The 12094-nt window shown below is 38.7% G+C and overlaps 1 protein-coding gene across 8 annotated transcripts in view; it reads left to right on the forward strand.

The window, feature by feature from the left end:
- The window catches only part of PFKFB1 (6-phosphofructo-2-kinase/fructose-2,6-biphosphatase 1), a 105566-nt gene that overhangs the window by 6711 nt on the left and 86761 nt on the right, over positions 1 to 12094 (forward strand). The gene's annotated exons all lie outside the window — the stretch shown is intronic.

Here is a 12094-nt window from a genome sequence, read left to right on the forward strand (position 1 = left end):
AATACAGAGAAAGAATGATGGTTACATAAAGACCATCTTAATCAGAGGAATTTTTGACTAGGAATTTTTTCTTTTATCCAGAGCTTATTTGGAATACTTCTTGTTTGAAATCTGACTATTCTAGATCAGTGCTAGCCTAAATGTTTTATTTTGGTGACCTCAGTTAAATGTCTGGAAATCTGTACTGTCTGATAGCGCTTGGGTGAAATAAAGTTCTTGGCATTATTTCTTAGAGGACAGGTGCTGGGTACACAACAGTTCCATATCATTGGTCAGCTTTGGTCCTCCCTTTTCTCAAGCCTCCTTGAGAAACTGGGTTTAACTGGGTTTAACTGGGTTGGAAAAAGCTGGGTGTCCTGCCTAACTGGGTTGGTAAAGACTGGTGTCCTGTCTCCTGCATTGCCTTCATGGCACATATGGACACATTTGCTGCTCTAGAAATTTGAGAGATAAGACATCCAGGGATAGACTACTGGTGTAATGTCCACTTTGAAAAATTAAGAAAGACTAGGGTCAAAGGGGGAAAGCAAACAAAACCTGTAAATATATTTTTAAGTAGATTATACCATTTCCCATAGATAACAGGGGACAGTTTGCAGATCAAGGTGTTTGCAGCCCAAGAATTTTGACCTGAGGAGCCATAAGGTGGGTGGAGATAAGACAGCTATGGACTGTGGGACCCACACATCTTAAGGACCAGCTGACCAAGCTTCCACTATGCTAATGCTAGAAGAGGTCCAGGCTCACAGCTAGTGAGAGGAAGATCCAGGAAGATGTAGGATGTTAAATATACTATGTAGAATGGAGGGTATGGATGGAGGGAGAGAGGGGAAAAAAACCTAGCCTTTTGTTCTTCCTTTTCCTCTCCATCAGCAGTTTCAATCACTCATCTGGAGATCAAGGAGCCCAGATGAAACTGAAAATTACATCCCACCCTCACCCACCAAGCCACTTTTATTCCTTCTAAGGGGCTATTGGGTTAAGCTGGCAAGCAGGCAAGCCACTCTCTGCATACCTGGGTCCTCTATAGTTAGAGCCCTTATATTCCTGGGAACTCTTGTCTTTCAGTTGGAGAAATAATATACATAAATCACATAATATAGTCTCTGTCATATAGAGGATGCAAAATAAATATGCATTCACTTTAAGAGTTTGTCTCTCCTCAGCTATAAGACATAATTAATACCTACTTCCCCACGTTGTTGGGGTGTTTAGTGATTCAGACTGCCTAGCTTTGAGTCCCAGCTCTGCCACCTCCTGCTTCTGTGACATTGGATGTCTGGATCCCTCTTAACTTACATGTGCTTCCATTTCCTCATCGGTAAAAAGAAGTTCGTAATAGTATTGGGAGAATTAGAAAGCTAAAGCATATAAAATGCTCCAAAGAATGTCAGGTGTACAGTAAGTACTCAATGTTACTGTTATTATTTAAACAAGAAGGTGGGTGTGTGGTCTTTTGCCATCATATCCCCAGCATCAAGCTTGAAGCCTGGCACATAGCAGATACCCAGTAAATGGTAACTCTTTGCTACATCCACTCTACCCTCACCATAGCAAAGCATGGGGATCTGTGTGTACAAGATAGTGACTCATAAGTGATTGACTGAATTATGTCAGACCACAGATATAATAAACTTAGTGACCTGGGGGTGGTAGAGGTACACAATTATTTAATGACTATTCTGAGAAGTAAATGCATTTGTGTGTAAAGTTCTTGAACAACTGTGTATATTCATCTGTGACTTTTTTTCTCATTCAACATTATATTTTGTGCCATCTATAATATTGTTGCATGCAATTGTTTATTCTCTTTGCTGTATAATATTACATTTTGCAAATATCCCATGATTTATTTATCCATTTTACTGTTGATATATATTTATGTAATTTTTAGTTTAGGGTTATGAACAATTACACAATGAAAAATTTTGTCCCCATAAATTTTGGAATCAGTTTTTCAAATTACACACATGTATACAAATTTTGGTGTTTTGATTGGAATTGGAATTACAGTCAATCTATATATCATTTTAAGGAAAGTTAACATCTTTGTGATATTGAGTCTTCTATAAATATGGTGTGTCTCTATTTAGAAGTTTTTAATGTTAAGTGAAGTTTTATAATTGAAAAGGGCTTGTGTGTCATTATAATTTTTGTTTATTTTGTTGCTATTGTATACCTTTATAGAAAGTTACATTTTATACCATTTTATTGCTAATGTATACAGCTATAATTGTGGGGGTTTTTGTGTGTTGCATTTGCAACTAGCAAACTTGATAAACTTAATTTTGATAATTTATATGTAAATAACAGCTTTCTATTTTCCCTTCCAATCCTTACTTTTTAAAATCTCTTATTCTTATATTACGTCACTGCTAGGACCTCCTACCTTCAACACATTAACACCAATGTCAAATAAAAATGTTAAAATTACTCATGTTTATATTGGACTTAATTTTAAAGGTAATGTTTTTAAAGTTTCACCATTGAGTAAGTTTGCTGTAATTTTTTTGTACGTATCACTTAACAGGTTAAGGAAGTTCCAGTTTGTTCTTTGTTTGCCAATAGGATTTTTTAAAAATGAGTAGATGTTGAATTTTATAAACACGTTTTCTGTATCCACTGAGATGATAGATTGCTTTTCTGTTTTAATCTGTTAATGTGAATTACACTAGAGATTTTTCTTGTCTTTTATTTGTCTTGAAGTCAGGATAAATATTGGATTTTGTTCATTAATATTTTATTTACGGATTTGGCATTTTGTTTATGAATGAGATTGACCTGTACTTTTTCCATTCTCATTGTTCCCTGTTTGACTTTTGTGTCATAAAATGAAGTGGGAACTACTTCCTTTCATTCTATTTTCTGACAGAGGTTATTCAAGGAACTATTTGTTCTTTAAATATTTGGCACAACTTCCAGGTAAAAACATCAGACCAGGTGTTTTCTTTGTGAGAAAAAAAATAATTGATATAATCTTTTGAATAGTTATAGAATCATTCAGGTTTGCTATTCCTTCTTGTCAGTTTTGTTAAATTATGCTTTTTTAGGAATTATTCTATTTCACATCACTTTTCAAATTTATTTGCATAAACTTACATCCATATTTTTAAAGTCTCTATTTCATTTGCAATTATATCCTCTTATCCTTGTTTATTTGTACCTTCTTTTTTTTATTCTTGATCAATATAGCCATAAGTTTGTCACTTCTATAAATTTTAAAAAATATTCGACTTTTGGCCTTCTGATTCTTTCTGTTATGTCTCTGGCTTTTTATTTAGCCATTTTCCTCATCATTATTCTTTTTTTATACTTTTTTTTTTTTTACTTACTCTGTTTTTCTTTTTTAACTTCTGGGGTTGGATGCACAGTTTATTAATTTTCAGACTTTCTTCCTTTTAAATATAAGCATCTGATGCTATAATTATCATATGAAACAGATTGGTATTCCACAGATGCACAGTTGTATGGACATATGAATTTTTAAAGTATTTCCAGACTATTTGGTAAATAGACACTGCTCAGGGCTTTCTTAGTTTCTATATCACTCAGTTGCCCTGGCCACCTCAGTCCCTTTCTCAGGACTGCTAAGACCTATAGATTATCATCTAGCAACTGAAGAGTTAATGCCTGACACAGACGGAGTCCTCTAGAAATTGGTGCCAAACCCTTGGGTCAGCTTCTGTTTTGCTAGATCAGTGCCCTTACCATTTCCTGTCTGATTCCATCCTTCTTCAAGAACAAACTGTATGATTTCAGTTCTTTGATATCTATTGAGATTTGCTTTATGGACCAACATATGGTAATTTTTGGTAAAAATTCCATGAGCACTTGAAAAAAATATACATTTTACAATTCAATTAAGAATACTATATACTTCAATTAGTATTCTTCCAGGATTTTGTCTGCTTGTTGATATGAAAAATTTGTTAATATCTCCTTGTAACTATGTCAATTTTGAATCTTTGTAAATAGCTACAAATTTAAAATTGCTATATATTTCTGGTAAACTGAATATTTATCAACGTGTAAGGAAATTTCTGCTAATCTAGTATAATTAACATTTTGTCCTACAATTTTTTCTGACATTATTATATGTATATTTGCTTTATTTAGCTTTATATTTACCTAGTATATCATTTATACACTTTCAAATAATGTTTTTACCATTTTAGTGAAGTGTAGTTAACTTATAATGTGAGCAATTCAGAATATATATGTATGTATATATATATTCTATACATTCTTTTGCAGGTTCTTTTTCATTAGAGGTTATTATAAGATATTGATTATAGTTCCTTGTACTATACGGTAAGCCCTTGTTGTTTATTTATTTTATATAGGGTTACATATATTAATTCCAAACTCCTAATTTATCTCTCTCCTAACTCCCACTATATTCTTTGGTAACCATGTTTCTTTTATGTTTGTAAGTCTATTTCTGTTTTGTAAATAAGTTCACTTGTATCATTTTTTTTTATTATACTTATAAGTGATATCATATGACACTTGTCTTTCTCTGGCTTACTTCACTTAACATGATAATTTCTAAGTTCATCATGTTGCTGCAAACGGTATTATTTCATTCTTTTTCATGACTAACATTCCATGCTGCTGCTGCTAAGTCACTTCAGTCGTGTCCGACTCTGTGCGACCCCACAGATGGCAGCCCACCAGGCTCCACCATCCCTGGGATTCTCCAGGCAAGAACACTGGAGTGGGCTGCCATTTCCTTCTCCAATGCATGAAAGTGAAAGTTAAGTCGCTCAGTAAGTGTCTGACTCTTCGTGACCCCATGGACTACAGCCTACCAGGCTCCTCCGTCCATGGGATTTTCCAGGCAAGAGTACTGGAGTGGGTTGCCATTGCCTTCTCCAACATTCCATGGTATATATGTATCACATCTTCTTTATTCATTCACCTGTTTGTTTGTTTGTTTGTTTTTTTCATTCATTTGTTGATGGACATTTAGGTTGCTTCTGTGTCTTGGCTATTGTAAATAGTGCTGCTGTGAACATAAGGATGCATGTGTCTTTTCAAACTAGATTTTTCTCTGGGTTTATGCCCAGGAATGGGATTGTTGGATCATATGGCAACTCTATGTTTAGTTTTTTAAGGAACCTCCACGCTGTTCTCCATAGTGGCTGTACCAGGTTACATTACAACCAATAGCATAGGAGGTTTCCTTTTCCTCCACATCCTCTCCATCATTTATAGACTTTTACATGATGGCCTGTAAGAAAAATGTTTCTGATAGAGATATAATACACATACCATAAAACTCATTATTTTAAAGTGTACAAATTAGTAGTTTTTAGTATATTCACGTGGTTATGTACCATCATCACTAATTCCAGAACATTTTCATCACACTCTCCCAAAGAAACCCCATATGCTTTAGTGTCATTCCAGATTCCCCCCTCCCTTTAGCCACTGGCAAACCACTAAAATCTACTTATTGTCACCATAGATTTGTCTATTCTGGATATTTCACATTAATGGAATCATACAATATATGTTCTTTTGTATCTGGCTTCTTCCACTGGTCATAATATTTTCAGTTAATCCATGTTGTAGCATGTGTAGATACTTCATTCCTTTTTAAAGCTGAATAATATTCTATTATATAGATATACAGAATTTTGTTTAGCAAATTCAAATATGAATTGAGGGAAATTTGGTTTATTTCCACTTTTGAACAATGTTGCCATGGACATTTGTGTACAAGTTTTTGGGTGGGCACATTGTTCATTTCTCTTGAATATACACATAGAAGTAGAAATGCTAAGTCCTCTGGTAATTCTACCTATTAATACAATGATTTAAAAAACTGCTAAGCTGGTTTTTCAAGTGAATTCATGTTTTATATTTCCAAAAGTAATATATGAGGATTCTAATTTCTCTATATCTTCACTAACAGCTGGTTTTGCCCATTTTTAAAAGTATAGTCATCCTAGAGGATGTTCAATCTGCACTTGAGAAGAATCTCTAATCCCTTGAATCTATTTCTCACTGCCACTGTATAATTGTACAGGATTTGATTTAGGTCATACTTGAATGATCTGGTGGTTTTCCCTACTTTCTTCAATTTAAGTCTGAATTTGACATGCTCTGAGCCACAGTCAGCTCCTAGTCTTGTTTTGCTGATTGTATAGAGCTTCTCCATCTTTGGCTACAAAGAATATAATCAATCTGATTTCAGTAGTGACCATCTGGTGATGTCCATGTGTAGAGTCTTCTCTTGTGTTGTTGGAAGAGGGTATTTGCTATTACCAGTGCATTCTCGTGGCAAAACTCTGTTAGCCTTTGCCCTGCTTCATTCTGTACTCCAAGGCCAAATTTGCCTGTTACTCTAGGTATCTCTTGACTTTCTACTTTTGCATTCCAGTCCCCTATAATGAAAAGGACATATTTTTGGGGTGTTTGTTATAGAAAATCTTGTAGGTCATCATAAAAACATTCAACTTCAGCTTCTTCAGCATTACTGGTTGGGGCATAGACTTGGATTACTGTGATATTTGAATGCTTTGCATTGCAAATGAACAGAGATCATTCTGTCATTTTTGAGATTGCATCCAAGTACTGCATTTTGGGCTGTTTTGTTGACTATGATGGCTACTCCGTTTCTTCAAATGGATTCTTGCCTACAGTAGTAGATATAATAGTCATCTGAGTTAAATTCACCCATTTCAGTCTATTTTAGTTCACTGATTCCTGATATGTCGATGTTCACTGTTGCCATCTCCTGTTTGACCACTTCCAATTTACTTTGATTCATGGACTTAACATTACATGTTCCTAAGCAATATTGTTCTTTACAGAACCAGACATTACTTAAATCACCAGTCACATCCCCAAGTGGGTGTTTTTGCTTTGGCTCCATCTCTTCATTCTTCCTGGAGTTGTTTTCTCCACTTTATTCCAGTAGCATACTGGGCACCTACTGACCTGGGGAGTTCATCTTTCAGTGTCCTATTTTTTTGCCTTTTCATACTGTTCATGGGGTTCTCAAGGCAAGAATACTGAAATGGTTTGTCATGTCCTTCCCCAGTGGACCGTGTTTTATCAGAACTCTCCACCATGACCCATCTGTCTTGGGTGGCACTACATGGCATGGCTCATAGTTTCCTTGAGTTAGACAAGATTGTGGTCCATGTCATCAGTTTGTTTAGTTTTCTGTGATTGTGATTTTCATTTTGTTTGCTCTCTGATGTATAAGGATAAGGATAAGAGGTTTATGGTAGCTTCCTGATGGTAGAGACTGACTGGTGGCGGGGGGGGGGGGGGGGGGGCGGGGGGGAGGGGGGGGGCGGGATGGGTCTTGTGTGATGGGAAAGGCCATCTTTAATCCAATTTTCTGTTGATGGGTGGGGCTGTGTTCCCTCCCTGTTATTTGAACTGAGGCCAAACTAATGTGGAGGTAGTGAAGATAATGGTGAGCTCCTTCAAAAGATCCAGTGCACGCACTGAACTCAGTGCCACCGACCATGCAACAGGCCACCACCGACCCATGCCTCCACCAGAGACTCCTGGACACTCATGGGCAAGTCTGGGTCAGTCTCTTGTGGGGTCACTGCTCCTTTCTCCTGGGTCCTGGTGCACAAAAGGTTTTGTTTGTGGCCCCTAAGAATCTGTTTCCTCAGTCCTGTGTAAGTTCTGGTGGCTCTATGGTGGAGTTGATGGCAACCTCTTGCAAGAGGGCTTATGCCATAACCAGGTCTCCTGCACCCAGAGCCCCTGCAGGGCCTGTACCTCCACAGGAGACACTCAAACATGCAAAGGCAGGACTGACTCAGTCTCTGTGGGATCTCCTGCTGTGCACAAGGTTTTATTTGAGCCCTCCAAGCATTTCTGGCTGGCATGGGATTTGACTCTAAATGTGATTTTTTCCCTTCCTATCATCTTGCTGGGACTTCTCCTTTGCCCTTGGATGTAGGGTATCTTTTTTGCTGGGATCCAACATTCTCCTGTTGATTGTTGTTCAGCAGTGAGTTGTAATTTTGTAGTTCTCACAGGAGAAGATGAGTGCATGTCCTTTTGCACTGCCATCTTACAAATCTTGGTGAGTAGGGAAAGGTTATATAGTCAGGCAGGAGTTTGTGATAAGGATAAATGCAATAACAGTCTTGTATTCTTTCTTCAACACAATTAGGGTGTGTGCAAGTTCTTAGGTGGTCCAGCCTCCTAATTTTGATGAGCCCCTCTGGTCCTTTAATCTTACCTCAGGTGGTTTCATTGCTGTTCCTTCTTTGGTTAGCAACTGTTCTGACCTTTGAAACTGAGAGAAGAGCATGGATGCTGGAGTCTTGTCTGTAGGAAATGAGGGACAAAAAGGCCTCCATGCCAGGCGTCCCACAGGGCCCTGCTCAGCACCAGTAGTGGCTTCTTGGGGCACGTTTACTTACTGACTGGGGTGTGCAATAGTTGCTTGCAGTAACAGGGACCAACAAGCAGTTTTAAATAAGCTAGCTCCCCAGTGCTGGATTTAGAAAAGGCAAAGGAACCAGAGATCAAATTGCCAACATCTGCTGGATCACTGAAAAAGCAAGTGAGTTCCAGAAAATCATCTTTTTATGCTTCATTGACTACAAAAAAGCCTTTGACTGTGTGGATGACAACAAACTGTGGAAAGCTCTTCAAGAGATGGGAATACCAGGCCACCTAACCTGCCTCCTGAGAAATCTGTATGCAGGTCAAGAAGCAACAGTTAGAACCAGACATGGAACAACTGACTCTTTCCAAATCAGGAAAGGAGTACATCAAGGCTATATGTACTCACCCTGCTTATTTAACTTATATGCAGAGTACATCATTCAAAATGCCAGGCTGAATGAAGCACAAGCTAGAATCAAGATTGCTGGGAGAAATATCAATAACCTCAGATATTCAGATGACACCCCCCCCCTTATGGCAGAAAATGAAGAAGAACTAAAGAGTCTCCTGATGAAAGTGAAAAAGGAGAGTGAAAAAGTTTGCTTAAAGATCAACATTCAAAGAACTATGATCATGCTATCCGGCCACATCACTTCACAGCAAGTAGATGGGGAAACAATGGAAACAGTGACAGATTTTATTTTCTTGGGCTCCAAAATCACTGCAGATGGTGACTGCAGCCATGACATTAAAAGATGCTTGCTCCTTGGAAGATAAACTATGACCAACTTGGACAGCATATTAAAAAGCAGAGACATTACTTTGCCAACAAAAGTCTGTCTAGTCAAAGCTATGTTTTTTTCCAGTAGTCATGTATGGATATGAGAGTTGGACTATAAAGAAAGCTGAATGCTGAAAAATTGATGCTTTTGAATTGTGGTGTTGGAGAAGGCTCTTGATAGTCTCTTGAACTGCAAGGAGATCCAACCAGTCTATCCTAAAGGAAATCAGTCCTGAATATTCATTGGAAGGACTGATGCTGCAGCTGAAATTCCAATACTTTGGCCACCTGTTGCGAAGAGCTGACTCATTTGAAAAGACTCTGATGCTGGGAAAGATTGAAGGTGGGAGGAGAAGGGGATGACAGACGATGAGACGGTTGGATGGCATCAGCAACTCGATGGACATGAATTTGAGTAAGATCCGGGAGTTGGTGATGAACAGGGAGGCCTGGTATGCTGCAGTCAATGGGGTCACAAAGAGTCGGAAATGACTGAGCAACTGAACTGAACTGAACTGAACAGTGCATATACAGGCAGTTTCTGGCGTGTGGAGGTGATGGTGACCTAGCCCCCATACACATATCTCAATAGTGGTGCCTCAGTTTCCAGGCACACTATGCCTTGTCTAGGAGCATTCATGGCTGTGCATCCTTTCCCTCCTTGTTAACACCCTTTGCTGTATCCACACAGTCAACCGTGTTCCTCTCCCTGAATCAGTTCTACCAACCTCATACTTTAGCACTCAGTCCCCACCAGCATTGGCAGACTCTTGTCCCAGAGAGAGGCACCCAGTGGTGATTCCCAAGGAGGCTTTGGGATGATTGGTGCTCAGGCAACCAGAGCTCCAGAGGGCAGAGGAGACCCTGATCTGATAGCCCTCCCTGCTCAGAAGGGGACTCCTCTCAGTGCCTGCAGATGCTGGTGGGTGGGGGGAGGAATAACGATACTTTGCTTCTATGATGTCCTGGGCTTTTTCTGAGGATACTCCTAGTTGTGGAGCTCCTTATACCTGTCCCTTCAGACTGTCTTTTCACAGCTAATAGCTGTCTCTTCCCAGTGAGATGGGAATCTGAGTTCTTGTCCACGGACCCAAAGAATGGAATCCATGAGCAAACACTCAAGGTAGCAAGCAAATAGGATTTATTAAAGAGGAGGAAAGTACAAAGCTCTCAGCATAGACCCTGACGGGGAGCAAAGAGTCCCCCCCCCCCCCCCCCCGCCAAGGTGGGACTTACAGCAGTTTTTATATCCTTCCTTAAATCATGGGTGTCTACCCAATCAATTTAAAATTTAAGATATTTAACAACTTTATGACTTCCCTTGATCCTTGGATTAACATCACCCTTTCTAACACCACCTAGACATTTTACCAGATATATGGGCTTAAGATTAATGATCACTGGTTGTTTTTCCCAGGCATTTGGAACAGAAGCTAATTACTGCCCTTTCTTGGATCTGAGTGCTGATAATTTATCAGACTAAAGACAGGCTCAGACGGTAAAGCGTCTGCCTGCAATGCAGGAGACCCGGGTTCAATTCCTGGGTTGGGACGATACCCTGGAGAATGAAATGGCAACCCACTCCAGTACTCTTGCCTAGAAAATTCCATGGATGGAGGAGCCTGGTGGTCTACAGTCCATGGGGTCGCAAAAAGTCGGACATGACTGAGCAACTTCACAGAAAGACACATTAGAGGATTTCAGGACAATGGAGTGGAATGTTTACTGAAAACAAGACCAAGGTCTCAGAGTTCTACACTGATTGCTACATATCTCTAGCAATGTTTTTTAACATCTTTTCATCTGATATTAGTATAGCCACTTCATCTTTCTTCTGGTTGCTCTTTGTGTGATATACTTTTTACATTCTTTTACTTTTAATCTATCTGTATCTTAAAATCTAAAGTGTATTTTCTGTAGGCATCATAAACCCAGATCTTGTTTTTTTATTTTTTTTTAATCCAGTCAGACATTTTCCACCTCTTTCTTAGATGGCTTGATCCATTAATATTTAATATTATTATGTATGTAGTTGGATTTAAATGTACCATTTTAAAATTTTCTATATAGATTATGTTATTTCCCCATATTCCTCCTTTCTTTTGTGTTAATTTTACCTAGTTTAATATTTAATTCCTTTAAATATGTTTTTTACTATATATTTTTGAGATATTTCCATAGTGGTTGCTCTAGGGCTTTCCATATACAACTATTAGAATCTACTTTCAGTTCAGTTCAGTCGCTTGGTCGTGTCCGATTCTTTGTGACCCCATGAACTGCAGTATACCAGGCCTCTTTGTCCATCACCAACTCCCAGGGTTCACACAAACTCATGTCCACTGAGTTAGTGCCATCCAACCATCTCATCCTCTGCAGTCTGCTTCACCTCCTGCCGTCAATCTTTCCCAGCATTAGGGTCGTTTCAAATGAGTCAGCTCTTCACATCAGGTGGCCAAAGTACTGGAGTTTCAGCTTCAACATCAGTCCTTCCAATGAACTCCATGCAGTCCAAGGGACTCTCAAAAGTCTTCTCCAACATGACCGTTCAAAAGCATCCATTCTTCGATGCTCAGCTTTCTTTAAAGTCCAACTCTCACATCCATACATGACTACTGCAAAAACCATAGCCTTGACTAGACAGATCTTTGTTGACAAAGTAATGCCTCTTCTTTTTAATATGCTGTCTAGGTTGGTCATAACTTTCTTTCCAAGGAGTAAGTTTCTGTTAATTTCATGGCTGCAGTCACAAGCTGCAGTGATTCTGGAGCCCCCAAAAATAAAGTCAGCCACTGTTTAGACTGTTTCCCCATCTATTTGCATGAAGTGATGAGACCAGATGGCATGATCATAGTTTTCTGAATGTTGAGTTTTAAGCCAACATTTTCACTCTCCTCTTTCACTTTCATCAAGAGGCTTATCAGTTCTTCTTTCCTTTCTACC

Source organism: Bos grunniens, chromosome X (assembly GCF_055505025.1).
Source record: "Bos grunniens cultivar Pamir isolate PY7600 chromosome X, Bosgru_T2T1.0, whole genome shotgun sequence".
NCBI lineage: Eukaryota > Metazoa > Chordata > Mammalia > Artiodactyla > Bovidae > Bos > Bos grunniens.